Raw genomic sequence first — 21,196 nt, 5'->3', positions numbered from 1 at the left:
TTTCTACAAGAAAAGTACCAAAATGGAAATTTTTTACAGAGTTTGGAATGGTAAGCGCATTAGTATTGGTTGTGCTAAAAAGCCATATTGCTATTTTTAGCACCACCAATATTAAAAAGCATGTTGCAATGGTGGAGGAAAAGGTAAAAGTTGTAGCTCTTTAGTTACAGTGCACAACCATCTATAGTTGTGCAATGTAGCAAGAAAGCTAAAGCAAAAAATTATATTTTATTGAACTTCCAATTGAAATAATTTTTCTTTCCTTTTTTTTTTCCTCTTCTCGTTACAGTAGTTCTCTCTTTGTTTCTCAAGTTCTTTGGTTCTCTCTTCCTCCATCTCCCCTTCCTAGCTCTGACCATCTTTCTTCCTCAACTCACCACCTACCCAAGGCCTAAGCCCCAAGCTTTCATCACTAACCCATTTCGGCATTTGTGTTTATGTTTCAGGATGGGTTTTTGCATTTGTGTTTTTGTTTAGGCGTGGATTTCGAGCTGAGTTTTGGGTTGTGTTTGCATTTTGGGTTGGGTTTGTGTTTTAGGCGTGGGTATCAGGTTGGGTTTGTGGCAGACCCATCTCGGCATGGGTTGATGATAGAATGCTAGAAAAACTCAATACACTAATCACCATTTTTTTTTTCTAACAACAATAGCAATTGATGGTAGGTGGAGATTTATGGGATTGGAGGTTCAGGTTTAGGTGTTTTTTATTTTTAATGTTGCTGTGGGTTTTATTTTTGTGGTTGTAGGTTGATTTTCTTAGGTAGCTGTGGGCTGATTTTGGTGGTTGTGGTGGTGGTAGGAGTAGGCTGTGGGGGTGGTGGTGGTGGGCTGTGTGAAGTGGTGGATGACCGGTGGTGGTGGGCTGTATGTTTTGTATTTATTTATATTGTTGTAGTTTTAAATTATTTTAATGTGTTGTTTATATTATTTTATTGTGTTGAAAATTAAAATAAAACCACTAATGTTGAGCGTTTTATAAAGTGAGGTGGTAAAATAGATAAAGTAGCTTTCTGTGGTGCCAAATTGCTAAATTTATGGCTCCACCAATGTGGATGCTCACACTGTTTTATAGCAGAAAAAAATTAAGGAAATTTAAACTCTAAATCCTGTATGACTTATTTTATTTTATTGATTTTTAGTTTTTCAACCCTTTCCTTTAATTTCTCAGCAACTAAATGGTTGATTGCAGGATTTGTAGAAAAATGATAATATTGCCTCAATCATGTTGAGTCCCATAAAGCGCCTCATAGTATTATTAGTTGAAGTTAAAAAAAAATGAATGACTTGTAAGAAACAAATTTTTTATAGCCCAAATCTGTTATTTTATTATTTTTTTATTATTATTTTTTTTATAGAGAATATAAAGCAATCTTTGAAAAAGTGCTCAAGCAAAGTGAGAATGGAAAGTTGAGAAGAGATTGCATAAATCACATTGCCGCTAGATTATCTAACAGTCCCAAAACAATTCAAAGAATTTAGCAACAAGGAAAAGACTATCAAGAATTTAACCAAAGATGTGATGAGATCTTGCTTAATTCTAAAAATCTTCCAATAATTTCAGCTAAATGATCACATGATACGAATGATGTCATATAAATATTCATTAAACAAGACAATGTTGAGCCTCACATTAACCCTAAGGCTTCGTTTGGGAGTTCATAAGGGAATAGAATTGAATGGAATGGAATGATCCTAAGGGAATAGAAAGGAATGGAATGAAATTGAATGTATTTAAGTAAGGGAAATGAATAAAAAATAATGGAATGGAATTAAGTAACCTTGATTGGATGTTTTAAAATAAAGGAATAGAAATGAATGAAAATGAATGGAATGTAAGTAATCTTGTTTGAGAGCAACATGGAAGGTATGTAATGAAATTATTTTATGACAATATTACTATTAGATTCCTATTTTAAAATAAATGGTTGAATATATAGGGGTATTTTGGGAGTTTTAGAAAAAAAATCATTAAATCTAATTCCATTCCCTCCCATTCTTTCCAATTTCGGGGGGAATGAAAATTTGAGGTTTTAAGGGAATAGAGATGAATGAGTGTTCCCTCCTACTCATTCTATCTCCTCCCACTTAAATTCCCAAATAAGGGAATGAACTTTCCATTCCCTCCATTAAAACTCCCCAATAAGGGAAAGGAATAATATTCTAAAATTATTTTTTTTCATTCCTTTCCATTCCATTCTATTCCCTCTTTCCAAACGAGAACTAATGGGTCTGACTTTCTTGAAGGTACATCAAGTGATAAATTCAATATACATTTGTTCTACCAACCGCCTAATAGATAGTCCAGACATATATGTTTAGTATCTTAGATTGTTTAGAGCTATTCAACACTACAGAAGCACCTTTAATAGTTGATTAGTTAGTCAATTCAGTAAAAAAAAGCTTTTCATGAATTGCCGTCACAAAGCCTAAATCACGTTTTCTGAGTTTCGCAACAATGCATGATTGAAGTGATAAATGATTTTGGGGCACTAATTATAAGTTGCCATATATGGGATTATAAAAATTGGAGAAGTATGACCTTTTTCCCCTTCAACTTGGATTTGATCGCAATATAGTTAAAAAAGTTCATCCTTTATCTGCTATAGATGGTTTTCATTCATTTTTTAAACAATTTTTATTTTGCCATTTTTTTTTTCTTTCCTCTTGTACGTATTTATTGATATTTTTTTGTTATACAAGATAGAAATTCTACTCTAACATAATTTAAGTGTATATGTATGTGAAATTTCCTCTTGAAAACTTCAACCCCGGCCCTTACCCTCCCACTCCACAAGAACTTTGCACTTGCATGTGGAGTGACCATTGCGCCAAGGGTGTGCAATGATTATTTCTTGACATTCTTGTATCCACTTGTATAGATGGCTGATGGGAATGTTAATTTATTGAGGAGGTTCGAATTTTCAAACAAGACTTGATTTTGGAACATCCCAAAATGAAATTAATATAGACTAAAATATTTGGGATGAATGGAGTAGTAATACTCATTAGTTGTACTTATTATGGGGAAATGATATATTAATTGCAATCATATAGAGAAAAACAATATGTGTGATGCTTGTATTTTTCAAATTGAATCAATTAATTAGAATCTTATAGTGATTTTATTTTTAATAGGAGGTAGAAACTTTGTATTCAATAGTAATATGAAATAAAGTATAATGTTATGTGATGTAACCTAATTTTTCTTTGTAAAGTTCTCTCTTTTTGTGTTATTGTTCAATCCCCCTTTTTCTGATGATTTCTTTTTAGGAGGAGGTAGAAACTTTGTATTCAATAGTAACATGAAAAATTAAACACATTTTTTATATCTTGAAAACATCTTTTTTAGTTGTTTTCAAAATCATGTTTTGAACAAGAAAAATGAGAAACAATTTTTTGAAAATTGTAATTTTACTATAGTTAATTTTGACTAAAAGAATATTTAAAATATTCAATTACTAAAATGGCTGGAGAGGAGGGAGAGATTGTTGTTTTCTTCAAAGCTCAAGGGAGGAATATTTTTTTCTTCTTCTTTTAGCTTTGGAGTGGAGTATAATTTCCTCAAACCTCAAGTGAGGAAAGCGTTATAACCACCCAATTCTAAATAAGAAAAAATTTATATTAGATTCTTTTCTAGTGTTGATTTCACAATCCCCTCAAATATATAATTGAATAAGAATTTATTTAGTGGAAGGTTGCTTTAGTGCAGTAAATTTATGATCAGTTATTATTAGTTTTACCAGACGTGTTTGTATTTAGAAATTTTTTTAATAATTCTTGGAGAAAAGCCTACTTTTTTTTTTTTTTTGTTTGTTTGTGGAAAACGACCGATTCACTCATTCATTAATAGGTAAACGGTCATAATACAAAGCACCTACAGCTAACAATATATAGCTAACAATACTGATGTGGACGATTTTAAACTTATAAAACCTTTATTTGGTTTCATAAGAAGGAGATTGATCATTTCCATTGAAAGAGAAGGGACAAATTGATCAATCAAAAACTCGGAAAGCCTCTACGAATGGGAAAGTGCTAACAATCTATGAACAACAACAAAAATTCCGAATCCTGGCTTTGCACTTTAGATGTTTAAAATAAAACTTTTCCATTTTGCAAGCCTCCAATAAATGTTTGGGTTATTTCATGAAATGAACGTACACAATTTTCTAGACTTTTTTCGTATATACAACAATTGGACTTCTCACATTATGAGTGTCATCTGACTACACGATTGATCCAGATGCCCATGTTTTTGTTGGTAATCCTTTCCCAGACACAGTCACAACAAAAGACTGCTTCTCACCCAATGACTTGAAGGAAAGGGTGCTAGGTTTCACGCTAACATTGATATGAGAATCTGTTGTGACTTTTACCTTGTATGTTGAACCGCTAGGGCCAACATTAGTTGCAGTTCTAGGAAATTCAACTGTGAAACTTTCGTCAGATTCAACAAGAGCTTGCATGGATGGGTAATTGAGATCCTTTGGAGATCCTTTGACACCCTTGGGACAAGTACCATAAAAACTAATGTTCATGCTACCGGGCATTTTTATGTAGTCTTCTTTCAAGGCTTCATGGACCAAACCAGGTTCTGTTGCTTCCACAGGATTAATATGTCCAGGCCCAAAATCGAATTCACCTTCTCCATATACATCGTCCACTTCTTTTGTGGCATTCATTGGCCAAGCTGTCAAAACAAGAAAACGAACCTAGTTAGAACCATAAGATTGGAAAAGAAATGATACAGCTGAAGATGCAACCAGTGATATACCAGTGGTCATGAGAGCTAATTAAATGGCCGATGGAGACCAATCAGGGTGAAACGTTTTGAGATAAGCAGCTGCACCAGCTACATGTGGACAAGACATGGAGGTTCCAGACATTATACTGTACTTCAAAAACATCCTATCCCAACGGAGTCCAGAAGGTGCAGCATGAGGGGAATATGCAGCTATAATATCTATTCCTGGGGCAGTGATATCTGGCTGCAATTTTTATCAAATATATGTAGGCATTAGGACCAGAGAGAGAAAGGGAGATATGCAGGTAATTGATTCCTAACCTTCAAAATATCTACTGCAATGGGATTTGGTCCACGTGAAGAGAAGGAAGCAGCTATAGGAGCAGTTGCATGTTCAATAACTTCACTTCTTAGTATACTTCCTCAAGGATTTCTGAAAATCACCTTGGAAAATTAATTCCTGATTCATGTTCATTTTTATCCCCAAACCAAACTAAGCCATTAATCAGCATATTACACCTACCATAAACTCAAGCAATAGTTAAATTTGACATCTAAATCATTAGTTAACAGTAGCGTATTAGTAGAAAACAGACTACAAAAATATTAGAATGCTTACTGATAGGCCAAGAATGTATTGATCCCTTAGGTAAATTAACCAATCAATTAACCAAGTAAATTAATAAAGTCAATTTAACATGCAATACACGTGGTAGCACAAACAAATTACTAATTATCTAAATGCAGCGGAAATTAAATTTGACGCAGGTGATTTGTTTACGAATAGGAAAAACTATCGATGCAAAACCCCACCGGATGAATTTAAGGTCACCACTCCCTTGAATCCACTATTATCAAAACAAGCGGTTACAAGTAAAGGAATTACAGTACCTTATACCAACCTACAGTTGAACCCTTATCCCAATACACAATTGGACTTGTAATGTAGTGACAATCTCTCCTTTCAATGTAAGGCTCCCAGTACGTGACTAACTAATCAATGCATGGATCTCTGTATGTGGCTTACTCCTTTGCACGAATCCCAGTACGTGACTGATACACCAACTTGAGAAAGATGTTGGCTGCAAAGTTTTTTAGTTCATCCACACGATGAAGATCAAGGAGCTCCTTGTATACAAAACCCTACGGTGTACAAATGCAGCAACTTCTTCAAGAGAAAGATGAACTAAGACAAATTGTTTTTGGTCACAAATTGAGTGAATAATCACTTTGCATCAAGCTGCATCACCTTAGATGGTCCTTAAATAATCCTTATATATCTAGGGTTGTGAGAAAATAAACCCTACACAAATCGCTTGGATATAGGTGAAAAACAGATTTAAAAATTTGAATTTCGTAATTCTCGATAGATAAGTTATCTGTCGAGCTGCTGTCGAGCATTGAGCTAAAATTCCCTTTTAAACCTCAAGAGATACAATCTGTCGAGCTTTAAAATACAACACTTCTTTACTTGATTCTTGAATAGATTTGCATAGGTTTAACTCTTGACTTGAACAATATGTTTCTTGAAGGCTTAAATCATCTTAGATCTACTCAATTACAAGTAAAGTGTGTTTTGTCAAAGGATTAGCCAATTCTAAATGACATATGTTCATAACAAGTTCCACATATGTCCTAAAAATCTCCCCCTTTGGCAATCCGTGACAAAACCACAACAAACAAATGAAATATGAGAGAAGTTATAAATCACTCAACTCATACTCACTTGTTGAATACAATAAAATCTAATCCTAACACAAACTCTTGAAAAACCTTGCAAGAAGAGAGTTCATGGCATGATAGATTTTGATAACATGTCTTTCTGAAACACTTTAAACAAAACTCATCAAGGCATCATAGTGTGAAACAGAATAAAAGATTGCATATATAAGAAACATGTGTATAAAAAGAGAATATAACCAACACATAGAGAGATAGGTGAACATGATAACAACATCGTCAAATATATATACCAAAGATAAATACAATATTTGCTATCACTAAGCGGTCACAAGATTGATGCACAAAAAGATAAAGTATCTAAAAGAGAGAGAAAAGAAAAGATACATAAATCCTCACTACATCTCTCAAAAAAATAAACACTCCCCCTAACAAAAAGGTCCTATGCTAACTCTCCCCTTAAGTACATGACTATTCTTATACCCAAAACTACTTCTTCTTTTTGTCATGAATGACAAATGGCAAGTCACTAAGTAGCAGTCATTTCCTCATCATCAGAAGAGCTAGCATCCTCATCATCATCATCATCATTGGAGCCATCATCATCGTCCTCGTTCTCTAAAGCCTGTGGAGATAGGGAGGGAGAAGTAACGAAGCCACTAAGGCGAGCCTAACGTCGTGCAATACGACCCACATGGGTGGTTACCTAACTTATCTCATCAGTGAGAATGTCAAGGCGAGCATCCATGCGTTGAAGTTGTGCCATGATCGCCTTAAGCGTTACACCACCTGCTGAAGAAAAAGGAGCAGAGGTGGATGAAATGAAGGAGGCTGGAGGAGTTGCCGTCTCGGTTCGTGGCCGCTTCGGTTGAAGCTGGGCCTCGTTCCGTCTAACAGACGCTGCTCTTAAGGCACCCATGAAGGTGAAGTGAGTAGACTTAGGAAAAGAGATAGAGGAGTGGTGAATGATCCTTCTGATAGCAGAAGGAAAGATAAGCTTATCACAAGTCGTTGTATCCTTATAGACATCTATAAGGGAGAGAATGAAATGAGAGGGAAAGTCAATAAGGTCCTTAATGAGGGACAACAAAAAGCGAGCACGAGGCTCAGTAATAGAATTATAATAAGACAAGGGATGGATAACAAATGTCATCACCATATTCAAGAACTTCGGACCTTTTGCAAAGCCTGAGCATGAGGTGTTTTGACGCTCACCCCATGAAGAAGGTGTCTCATAAAAGAGAGACAGAAGTTCGTCTTTAAACATAGTCCTCAGATGTGGACATTCGGGATAATTAGGATGTGATTCCCTCGGAACATGTAGCACTTCGGAGATAAGCTCCGGAGTAACTATTATACGTGTACCTCATACAAGAGTAATAAACTAAGGTATAGAAGAATCAAAACCGTGCATATTGGAGTAAAACTCCTGTATGATCACGGAGGGACAACTCACGAGTATCTCACATAGAGATTCCCAACCACGCTTGTGAATGACAGTTGGTAAAGCAGTATCAGAAGAGTCTGATAGGATAACGTGGTGTTTTGAATGAATGCCACGTTTGGAGAAGTTTTTCGAGAAGTCCTTACGAGCCTTCTCATCACGGAACCTGACATGTAGAGGTGTAGGATCAGAAGATGATGCCCCTGAACGAAGAGGATTCCGAGATAGAGTAGTTTTGCGCTTGGGTGCCATATGCAGACTATCCGAGAGAGAGAGAGAGAGAGAAGCAGAAAAGCATCATCAACATATAGTACCAAAAAAGGAAATGAAAAGGTATGTATGCATGAATAATGTATGAGCATATGACGTGCAACAAAAAATGCATCATAAGCTCGGCTCAGCCCAATCCAATCCTAATAGCACACAAGGTTCCAACATAAAAACACACATCTATAATGCAAGAAACATTGTGAAAATGCAAATGTAATGCAACGCATGAGCATATACCATCATGTGAAAATGTAATGCAATGCAATGCAAATGTAATGCATGAGCATATACCATGCATGAGCATCCTAGGGTGATTACAGACTTTTGTGGAGGTTTTGTTACTAAGTTTCCTTAGCATATCACTGGGTCGGGTTGAAACCCTTTGGTCATCCTGCTGTGGAGTTTTCCGATAAAGGAATGGGCTTTTCATGGAGAGCTTGTAGGGACTTTAGTCTTGGCTATACTTGTGTTGACTTGGTGATAGGACCTTTTATGGGTACTGCTGGCATTACCACTCCATTGGTGGCTTATGATGAATGGGGATTACTTACTTGGTTGCCACCAATTCTACGTAGTTGCCTTACATGGTTGATAAAGGAATTCGGTATGTGCACTACTCCACCCATAGAGTGAGGAGACAATTTGGGCTTGACCAGGATATGCCTAATGACTTTACTCTGATTCAGGACACCACTACTTCAGTTTGCCCCTTCTTGCGCCCACATGCCTTCAAATTTTGGAGTAAACTTTTTACTGATGTTACCATTCCTAATTCTTAGAGGGTAGGTCTTTGCATTGCCCCTATGCATGTCTATTGGCAAGCCATTATGACTTCCTTCAGTGAGGACCTATTAAGTAGCCGATGAACCCTCGGTTGCTTCTCCCTACCAAGTACGTGATTGCCTATGCTAGGAAGCATAGTAGGTTTGCTATATTTGAGTGGTAAGAAGAGGAGAAGGGGTGGTTCTAGTATATAGGAGAGTTCCCTTGTGGTTAGGAGAAGAAGGTGAAAGTAGTAAACCTTCCTGTGCCCACAAAGAAGGGCTCGACTTCTAGGTTTGCTAAGCCCAAGCCTACCAAGAAGGATGCAAATGTCCCTTACAAGGGAGGCCTTCCTCCTATTACTAACATAGTCCTTGAGAGCGCTCATCCTCCTTTATCCAGAACCCGTTCCACTAGGAGGTCTGTTGCGACCAAGTCTAGGCCTCCAATGTCTAGGCAACCGTTGGATATTCTTCCTTCTAGCAGGACTCGTGCTAGCAAGAGGAAGACATCTCCCCCGGCTTTGTCCATCACCATTAAGAGGAGAATATGTTATCTCTAATTTCCCTATTTTTTCTACATTTTAGTGATTTGATGTGCTTTTCTGTGGCTAACTATATACATGCATTCTTCCTATCTTTGTTAGTCCAAACATAAAGAGGACACTTCTGCTACTTGGCTTATTCCAAATATCCTCAGTGGAGTTGCTACTATAAGTTCCATGATCCTTATCCCCTTTAGATGACATATTGACACATCGGTTCCTTCCTATGAAGGCGGGGTGCGTGGTAGTTAATCTCTCAAAAAGCAGTTTTAGACTCAAACTGACATGAGCTTGGCAGTACGCAGTGCCTCTTAAAAAGAGTCAAAGGAGTTGTAACCTGATTATAGGTCCAGGAACCAAAACATGACTCCTTGAAGTTCTTCCTACCAGACAAGGTTTGAAGATAGGGTAAAGGATGGGAAGAGGTTAGGCACCCCAGCCTACCTAACCGCAACTGACCATCATATATCGTTACTGAATAGTGGATAAATGATGTCTATCTAATGAGCGGTTAACGCCCGCATGCATCTTAGCCCCAAAATTTATCCATGTGCGATAGTTGAAAGGAAATAAATCATATGAAGATCAAAGGAAAGTATGAGCATAGCGCAATTGATCATGTGAATATGGAAGCATGTGAACGTCTAAACATGTGAACATAAAAGTATGTCAAGATATGAGGGTGCAAGCATGTAAACATGTGAATATGCAAGAGTGTGAACATCTAAGCATGTGATCAATTAAGCACATAATCATCGAAGCATGTGAGCATGTGAGCATGTGAGCATACATGCATGTGAACATAAGAGTATACAAACATGTGGGCATAATAGCATATAAGCATGTGAAAATAAAAAAGCATGTGAGAATCTAAGCACGTACCTCTTACCGCCCAATCACCTTAGCATTTAAGCATGACCATCAAAGCGCGTGAGCGTATGATCGTCCAACTACATAATCACTTAAACATCTAGACATATTATCATCCAAGTGTGTGAATGTGGATAAAAACAAAGGGTTAATGTTTAATGAGAATTAACGATTAAGTCTTATGAAGGAGTGACACTTAATCGAAGTGGAGTCTTCATTAAATGTTGAATGTCTTTCCTTTATTAAACCCAACATCAATTATTAAATGTGCTCTTGCCTTTTAATGTGTTCTTTAATCAATTGACTTCTATTACCATAAATATCAAATTAGTTTGAATTTAAATATCCAAGTATTGTAGGAAGGATCTTCTAATTAAATTAGCCATTGAATGCTTTGTCCTTTCCTAATTAACCTTTAAATTCAAGTTCAACTATCTCTTATAAATTAGGAAATAATCTCTTCCACAAGTATAAATGCTTGTAGGGTGGGGGGGAGGGGGTAAGGGCTAGGGTTCAAGTTTCCAGATGGGAGTTTTACACATATATACACTTAGATTAGGTTAGAGTAGAAATTCTATCTTGTATAAAATAAAAAATAAAAAAAACTATTTTGGAATTAAACTCTTAAGCCTTTTAGGAAAGATTTGTAATTAATACCTCATCAATTACTTGTCTTTTTCTTAATTGACTTTTAAGTTTAAATTCAAATTAGTCATCTTTTATCATTAAAGCTTTATTGATACTCATTTGGAAAGATTTTATTCTAGAATTAGACTTTTATCTTTTAGGAAATATCTTCCAATTAATGCTTTGAGTACATTTCATGATTATCACCTTTAGGTTTTATGACCCTTGACTAACCCTAGAGAATTCATGATGATTAAAAAGGAAAGAAAACTAATTACAAGGTTTTTAGGTATTTTTAGTATTTTGAATATATTACATGTGATGCAAAAGGGAACAAAACAAGATAGAATATATAAATTTAAAGTGGATAAAACAAATAAGGAAAGATATTAAATATGGCATTAAAAGCAAATAAAACCAAAAAGGAAAGAAATATGGATTCTGCCTAGATTGGCATACACCGTAAGAAAGATGTATACGCATTTGGGCGTTAAAACAAATTCCTAGAAAAGCAACAAGGAACAAGAACCCTAATGGGCTAAGGAGTGCATATGTAGAAAGGATGACGCGTACGTACCTAATCTCATGCGTTTGCGCCCTAAGGAAAATTCTGGGGTTTTGATAAATTTGCAACAAGATGAAGAAAATAAATCAAACAATGAACATATAATATGATATAATACAAAAAACAACATATTATATAATTAAAAATAGAAAAGCATAAAAGAAACAAGAAATTGAGGAGGAGAATGTAGATCATGGAAAAGATCCACATCTCCTCCTTGTGGCATTCACAGCAATGTTGATTGACCGGTCCCTCAGTTAAAATTGACTACCGCAGTTTTGTGTGTGGGTTAACAACTTGGATAAAGATTCTCTTTGGGGTTTTGATGAAGGAACCTAAGACTAGTGGAAATGTGATTATAGGATCACAAAAAGGTTAGTGTGATTAAGAAATCATGAGAAAATGATTAGTTTTCTAGTAACTAAAGATTAGAAAACTAAATCAAATACTAATAAAAACTGTCCTTATACTATTTGAAACTCACTAAGTATTTTTAAGTGATTCTAGCAGAGCTTTCGCTATTAGTGAAAAGTTGGGATCCCTTTGGTGGAGGAAAGTGGGGGGATTTATAGGCTTAGTGAAGGCTAGGTTTTTATTATTATTTTATGATGGGATGTATTAATCAATCAACGGGCCAGATTGATTGACCAAAAATTCCAACAAAAAGGAAAAACCCAATTTTTACACTTCTAACCAAAAGAGTGTGTACGAATTAAATTAAGTGCGTACAAATACATATACATGTACACACAATCTTTGTAAGTCTTTTTAAAATCAGCTTACAAAAGGCATGTACGCACTCAAAACAGTGTGTACTCACTTTTCGTAAGCCTTCTAGAAATTGGGCTTGAAAAGGGTTTGGGCTTAAAAATAGATTTTGGGCTTAGAAATTGAATTTTGGGCTTAGACTTGGTTTCTTGGATCATATTTTGAATTGGAAAAAAGGGTTTGGGGGTAGATCCTAGATGTGGGTGTGGGATTTTAAGGGTAATGTCGTAATTTTATCTTGTAAAATGGAGAACTTAATTTTTTTAAGGTTTTGACTAGCTTGTGACTATTTATTTTTAACGGCCAATCTGACATTAGGGTGCAATTTGCAAGGTTTATTTTATAATTGGGTTTTGCAATTTTTAATAGTTTTTGAGTGTAAAGTGCAAAAATGTCTATAATTTAGGGTGGAATTGTACAATCAACCCAAATCTCTTAAAACAATTTTCAAAGCTAGCATAGTCACATTGCATCTATCTTCTTCTGTTTTTATATATTTATACTAGTTGCTAAACTATGTGATGGATGGAAAATTCAAGGAGTGCCATTTAACTTTACAACTGATGCAATCTATGAAGAGAAGGGATCAACTATGAAGAGGATGGTGAAACATTAGTTTGCACTGTAGATGTTCACAACAATAACTAATTATTTTACTACCCTCCAATACATATCTATGTTACTTCATGAAATGAATATACAATGACAAAATTTTCTAGGCTTCATGTGTACACAACAATTGGACTTCTTACATTATGGATGCCATCTGACCACACGATTGATGCAGATACCCTTGTTTTTATTGGCAATCCTTTCCCAGACACAGTCACAACAAAAGACTTCTTCTCACCTGATGACTTGAAGGAGAGGGTGCTAGGTTTCACACTTACATTGATATGAGAGTCTGTCTTGACTTTTGCCTTGTATGTTGAGCCAGCAGGGCCAACATTTGTTACAGTTCTGGGAAATTCAACAGTGAAACTGTTGTCAGATTCAACAAGAGCTTGCATTGATGGGTAATTGAGATCCTTGGGAGATCCTTTAACACCCTTGGGACAAGTACCAAAAAAACTAATTTTAATGCTACAAAGCATTTTTATGTAGTCTTCTTTAAAGGTTTCATAAACCAAACCAGGCTCTATTGCTTTCACAGGATTGATATGGCCAGCCCCAAAAGCGAATTCACCTTCTTCATATACATTTGTGGCATTCATTGGCCAAGCTGTCAAAACAAGAAAACAAACATAGTTAGAACCATAAGATTCAAAAAGAAATGATACAGCTGAAGATGCGACCAGTGATGTACCAGTGGTCATGAGAGCAGATTTAATGGCCGACGGAGACCAATCAGGGTGAAATGTTTTGAGATAAGCAGCTGCACCAGCAACATGTGGACAAGACATGGAGGTCCCAGACATTATATTGTATTTCAAAGACCTCTTATCCCCAGGGGCTCCAGAAGGTGAAGCATGAGGGGAATATGCAGCTATAATATCTATTCCTGGAGCAGTTATATCTGGCTGCAATTTTTATCAAATATATGTCGGCATTAGAGAAGTGATATTGCTAAACAAGGTGAACCACAGAGATAAAGGAAGATATACAGGTAATTGATCCCTAACCTTCAAAATATCCGCTGTAATGTAGTTTGGTCCACGTGAAGAGAAGGAAGCAGCTATAGGAGCAGTTGTATGTTCAATAACTTCACTTTTTAGTATACTTCCTTCTGGATTTCTGAAATCACCACCTTTGAAAATTAATACCTAATTCATGTAAATAATGTTTTTTTTTTTTTCTTCTTTTTTACGAAACCAAGAACTATGCCATTAATCAGCATAATACAGTTTTCATATACTCAAGCAACAGCTAAATTTGATATCTAAATTAATCATTATTTTAACAGTAGGGTATTAGAAGAACAAAGATAACATAAATATTAGAATGCTTACTTTGTTGAATTTATGGAAGACTTAACCAGGTCATAATTTTTGGCTGTTAAAGCAGATGAAGGTAAAGGAACTATAAAAGAAACATCGGCTCTTTCTTCTCCAATTAATGTGATTACCCCAACGGCGCCTGCTCTAAAAGCTTCTCTCCTTCCAGTTACCTCATCACACACGACAATTTTTCCTTTCACCAAATCGCTATCCAAACAATTTTCAAGGCAAACCTGATATTGAACACGACATGCACAGTTTTTAACTTTTATTTCTTTAACAAGAACTTTAAGTTAGCAATGACCATAACAACAAAAAATTACCGAGCCCCTTCTTCCGAACAACTACTTGAAGCATCTTTCCCATATACCAGAGGGAATTTAGTTCCATTCAATGTGAAAGAATTTACTGCATTTCCTTGGTAATATAAAATGAAATTGAGTAAGAATAGAATGCACTCCAAAAAAGAAAGAAAGAGACAAGTTCATTGTGTCTCTGAAGTTTTTGTGGCCAACAGATAGACCTTTTTTTTTTTTTTTTTTTTTCTTTTTTTAAATTTTTTTCGTACGGTTGCTCTATCAATGTGATAGTTGTTTGAAAAGTGTTTTTGATTTTCTGTTCTCAGATAAGTGAATCCAATTTTCATTTTGAAAAACAGAAAAAGGAAACAAGCTTTCGGTGTTTTCTGAAAAAATGAGAACAAATTCGGTGACAATCTTGTAAATAAATCGAAAATTTGTAGGTCCCATACCTTGTGTTGTCTCATTTAAATTAAGAAAACTTGTTTTCAAACAGTAGGAGCCAAACACAATTTTTCATTTTCTCTTCTTAAAAATTTGTTTTTGAAAATATGAGAGTCAAACACAAATCATGTCAAAATTGTGTTTAGAAAACAGTTTTCTAAGTTTGAAGAAAAAAAAAAAAAAACTAATGATCAAACAGGCAAATTCAATATAGGGATTTTAGCACAGCACTTCAATGCTAGATAGTCTGACTCTGACAACTTAAAGAGGATAAAGGAATACAATCAATATTCCAAGGAAAACCTAAATCAAACTACATAGGATGGGTGCTCTAAATTAAAACTAGAACTCTCATATAAAATATAACTAAACAAAGAACCAAGTGGAGAGAAAAGGCTTATGAATGGGATTATGGGAATGCCAAATGCATGCACTATTCAAAAGTGATGAAAACATATAAAAGCAATCACTAGTATATAATAAAACTAATTGTGTCAGCTAAAGATACTTACAACAAGTGTCTTTCCCTTAGCAAGAGAAACCTTACTAATAAATTTCCGATTTATGCTGCTGGCTGCTATGGAGAATAACCATGGTGTAACACTCGATACTGTTGTTGCACCAGGACCACTGTTTCCAGCTGACTAAAGGGTGAGTATACCTTTCTCCATTGCATGATGTTAAATATTAGCATTGATACACCATGTTGAATATGCTATTATGGATGCGGAAGCGAAAGCATAAAGTATAGAACACAATAACACAAGAGGATTACGTGGTTCAGCCTAACGGCCTACATTCACGGAAGAAACCCTAAATGGCTACATCAATAATATATTAGAGTGTAGAACAAATCTTATGTTACAATGAACCATAACATGTGTATATATAGTAGACTAAACCCTAAGCTAATAGACTTCTAGTACAAGTAAGAAACTTGGCTTGCACACAAAGTAGAATTAGGCTTGGGCTTATGCTAATGGGTTAATATATCTCTAACACCCCCTCTCAAACTCAAGATGGAAACTTGATGAAATCTTGAGATTTGATTAGGTTGAAAAGATCCCTTGAATGAAGTTTGGCTCTATGACGGTGGCTTGAGAAAAGCAATGGTCTTGCAGTATTGATGCGACTTCTAACGATGACATGACGATACCGGAGAATTTTGACGGCAGCAGTAGAAAACCAAAGAAGATGAACGCAGCGAAGAAACATCGAGGAAGACAAAGATTGCTTTTAATACACCGTAAGGACAGAAAACCATGGCCATAGGAAGGCAGCTTTGATACCATGTTAAATATTAGCATTGATACACCATGTTGAATATGCTATTATGGATGCGGAAGTGAAAGCATAAAGTATAGAACACAATAACACAAGAGGATTACGTGGTTCAGCCTAACGGCCTACATCCACGGAGGAAACCCTAAAGGGCTACATTAATAATATATTATAGTGTTGAACAAATCCTATGTTACAATGAACCATAACATGTGTATATATAGTAGACTAAACCCTAAGCTAATAGACTTCTAGTACAAGTAAGAAACTTGGCTTGCACACAAAGTAGAATTAGGCTTGGGCTTATGCTAATGGGCTAATATATCTCTAACACATGAAAAGAACCAATAGCAATAGAATCAGAATCAAAAGCTGTTGGATCTCCACCGATTGAAATGGTAATGAGATCAACCCCATCTGCAATAGCATCATCAAAGGCCGCGAGGATGTCTTGGTCATAACACCCATCTTCACTACATACTTTGTACGCTGCAATCCTTGCAGATGGAACCCCTCCTCGTGCAATGCCATTTGCCAATCCATAAAAATTCACATTTGGTACTTTGTTACCTGATGCTGTTGAGGCAGTATGGGTACCATGACCTTCCTCATCCCTTGCAGAAGCACTTCCATAAGCTCGAGCTCCAATAAGCTTACTATAGAATGAAACATTTCATATTTTTTAGTATGTTAATATTATTTATTTATTACTTTTTTTAAAAATAAATTAGATACAACACTTTAGGTAAAACATTGTACATTAGGTTCTCGACAATATTCAAATTTCTGGTTGCATTAAATTTAATTTTTTTTGAAAAAATATTATCAATGGTAGTTTTTCATTGGTCAATGCAATCAAATTTTTAAATTTAATTAGAAAGCCTTTTCTTTTTCTTTTATAAATGCTGTAAAATTTAAACTTATGATGTCTACTATATAATAACTAGTGTGTAGCTATATGCATATGCACAAGTATAATTAAAAATAAATATAATTATACAGTTGAAATTATACATGGTATTAATTTACACTTTTTTTCAACCATACATTTTTAAAATATGTAATAATTTCTCATTATATATATGTGTGTGTGTGTGTATGTGTGTGTTTTAGAATTTAATTGGTTTTAGAATCTTCAGTTTTTGTGCCTAATAATTAATTCACTTACCACAAAAATTAAAAACTTAGATGCACACATGACAAAAAATTAGACTCTTATTGAAATCTAATTTTTGGACTTTTTGATTTTTACATTCAATAATTCGGTTGGCAAAAAATTAAAAATTAAATAAGACATTTGACGCAAAATTGAAAATTCGGTTATAATTTAATTGAATTTTCTCTAAATTTTGGCTATTAATATATATATATATATATATTACTTTTAGGATAGTAGTAGTTGGTTTTTGCCATAATTGGGGTTTGAACTCTATATTGGTGAAGGCAAGTTTCATACCTTATATCTCTATTTGACAATAAAAGATTTTATCAATTTAAACTAACTAAACTCTAAATTAGAGAGCCTAACTTACAGAAGCTAAACAATAACCTAAACTACTGTATGACTATACCTAAATTTTGCTTTTTAAAATTAAATAAAATTAAAAAGCCAAAACACAAGATTAATCAGGGTAGGATGAAATTACTTGTTGCAAGTAAAATTAGTGCCACCTGCACAAGTACCCTTCCATTTCTTAGGAGGTGGACCATAACTTTCATCGCTAAAGCTCTCTGACTCAGGCCAGATTCCGCTATAAATAGAGCCAATTATTATATTACTCTCAACGATCGGATTTCTTTTTGCAGTTTTGGTTAAACCCACGAAGTCCCATGATCTTGTTGTTTGAAGCTGGAGTTTTCTACTTGGAAACACAGATAGCACCTCCTTCTTGCCTGCAAATTATTGTCATTTTACTTCGAAACAAGTTTTGTTCCAATAATAGGGCATAAGAAACCATATTGCAGATATACTAATAGGGAAAAAAAAGAGAATAAAGAAAAAATAAATCATACAGCACTTACCAGCGATTCTTTGTTGCTCTTCATCACTAAGCCTAGCTGCAAATCCATTGAAACTCCTAGTATAGCTTCTAACCATAGAGTTACTAGCAGTACTGTAAGGAAAGATTAAATAAATAAATAATTAGTAAAAACTTATAGAAAAAAGTTTGGTTTCAAATATATTTAATATCATCTTCCTTCATCTTAATATGTTGTGAAGAGACTTTCCATGTATAGATTTAGCCACATAATTTTTTAAATAAGTCATATATAACTTGTTTAAATAATACACTTTCATGGTCTTATAATTTGAAATGTAATACATAAAAAAATGTAACTTCAAACATATTTAGAACCAAACTTTGTCCAAACTTGTGTTTCTATTTTTTTTTTTCCCACTTCTTTCTTTCTTTGCTATTTTGTATTGTATTTTCGTTTCTCTCAAGGTTATATATTTATATCTAAGTCTAAGATTTGAAAGTTGCTCGGGAATCTAAGGCTGCCAAGTTCATTTGCATCAAATCATTGTATAAGAAGAATTTAGGATAGGTTCCTCTTCAATTGAATCTTTCAATTTGCTACTCCCATATATAGTCTCATTTTTAACCGGAAACATGGTATTTATTTATTTTATAAATGTAACCTTTTATATGTAAATAAATATTTTATATGTCCCCTCATACACAAAAACTGATTGGTGTCTTGGTTTAATGATAAAAAACAATTATCAAGAGCGGAAGCCATATGTTGGAACTCTCTCTCAAAAAAAAAAAAATATATATATATATATATATATATAAATTAAGGTAAATTACAAATTGCACCCTTAAAGTTTAGGGTGATTAGAATTTTACACTTTGAAATTTTAGAATTTAGATTTTACACCATGAAATTTGGAGATTTATTTGGATTTTACATCATGAAATTTGGAGAGTTATTTGGATTTTATCTTCTAAAGTTTGAGGTGTTTGGATTTTATTCCCTAAAATTTGTGAGTGTGTGAATTTTACACTCTAAAATTAGTAAAACTTTAGGGTGTAAAATACAACTACCTTCAAATTTTAGGGGTAAAATCCAAACACACCTAAAAATAGGAGTTAAAACCCAAAATCTAAAATCTAAAACGTCAGGATATAAAATCCAAACACTCCAAACGTTAGGGAGTAAAATCTAAATTTTAAAACTTCAAGGCATAAAATTCAATCACCCTCAACTTTACGGGTGTTTGCAATTTAGCGTATAAATGAAAAGGAATTGATAGATTTGAGTAGAGAGGTAATCTTATCCCCTAAGAATCTTGTTTTGACAAATTTACAAAATATACTACCATTAGCCTGGCAGTGAGGTGCGTTATTAGCATTATTATATTATTACTATAGATTAAAAAAAAATTAATTTAGAAAAAATAAAAAAAGTAAAATTTTGAGAACATTAACCTTTCCCTAAGAACTTCTTCAAGAATGTTGAGATGGTGAGACGTTGGTGAGTATCCCTCACCCTCTACCAGTGAACCCATGTACACGATGTATACATCCTTGGCTGCATCTTTTGCACCACAGTGAATGCTGTGGGTAGCGACAAGGAGAACCAGTAAGATCTGGTAAAGGGATATCAAGTTAGACATAGCTTGCTTTGTTTGTTTTTGCAAACCTAAAGTGGTTTGAAATGCTACTTATAATGTCAATCATGGAGAAATTCCATCCAACGTGACTGTATTTTCCTTTGGAATTGAAAACAATATTTGGAAATAAAACTTTGACTAGCTAGCTTACCGAATAAATTAATTAATGAAATAGTAGTCAATGTGCTCAATTTTTACTTTCTTTACATGGCGCAAAATATTCTGATGTACGGGTACACTATTACCTTGTAGATTAATCATTTTTACTCATGACAAAGAATTCCATATAGGATTTTTCTGTCAAGTATTTTATTCCATATTATATATACATCATTAGGTATAAATATTATGGGCAATCTTGGTAAAAATTGCAATCAAATCGAGAAAAATATTAAAGGAAGGAAATATCGAATTTTCAAATTAAGGACCATTGAGTGATGAAAGTTATACGGAGGTGAAGGTGATAGCAGTGATGAGGTATATATGTGTGAACCTTGTATTTTGAAAATAGAATCAATTAAAATCTTTTACATACATCAATTGAAAATAGAATCAATTGAAATCCTCTAAGGCTACGGTACTCTACAAGATAGAATTTTTTAAATCTCCACATATCTTTTAAAATAAATGATTAAGATATAGGCATATCATAAATCCATTAATAGAATCCTAAATCAGTGTTCTAAAAAAAAAAAAAACACTCATATTTTTCTAAATTTAGACTACTGATGGTTGAAAAGCCAAAAAGTCAAAAACACACCCCACCATTTTTACACATAAATAATCAACCTAGCAAATTAATTCCAAAATCATCCAAGAACAAGCACACAAAAGCTCCCTCATTGACAATTTTCATATTAATTTTTTCAAGTTTGGCTTACTTCTAGTACTTTTTAAACTAGAATCTCCATTAATTTGAATGAGAAACTATTACATTACTCATTAACTAAATAAAATGAGAAAATTAAAACTCACTACTACTTGCCATTGTTATTTAAAACAAAAAAGGTATATCCCGTTAAAATTAATACTAGAAATAAGCTAAACCCAATCTTTTCCCCTCAGAGAAAGATTTAACATTTTCCCCCAAAGATGGAACTAACAACTAATTTCTATTGTTTATCTCAAAAAAAGAAAAAAGAAAAAAGAAAAAAAGAAAGTAACAACTAACAAGAGATGTTTGGACAAAAAGACTAAAAGATAAAAGGTGATGTTTCTTTGAATTATTCATGCATACATGCTACTCTTTCTACAAGAAAAGTGCCAAAATGGAAATTTTTTTTTTTTTTTTAAGTTTGGGATTGTAAGACCAGACATTTCGTGGATGCTGTTTGATAGCA

At 34.2% G+C, this 21,196-nt stretch overlaps 1 pseudogene; it reads right to left on the bottom strand.

The window, feature by feature from the left end:
• Positions 1-12,995: 12,995 nt before the first annotated feature.
• Positions 12,996-19,859, bottom strand: LOC142617925 (subtilisin-like protease SBT4.4; annotated as a pseudogene).
• Between the last annotated feature and the right edge of the window lie 1,337 nt (positions 19,860-21,196).

The sequence above is a fragment of the Castanea sativa genome, chromosome 11, assembly GCF_040712315.1.
Source record: "Castanea sativa cultivar Marrone di Chiusa Pesio chromosome 11, ASM4071231v1".
In the NCBI taxonomy this organism is placed as follows: Eukaryota; Viridiplantae; Streptophyta; class Magnoliopsida; order Fagales; family Fagaceae; genus Castanea; species Castanea sativa.
This window is presented reverse-complemented; position numbering and strand designations above follow the sequence as displayed.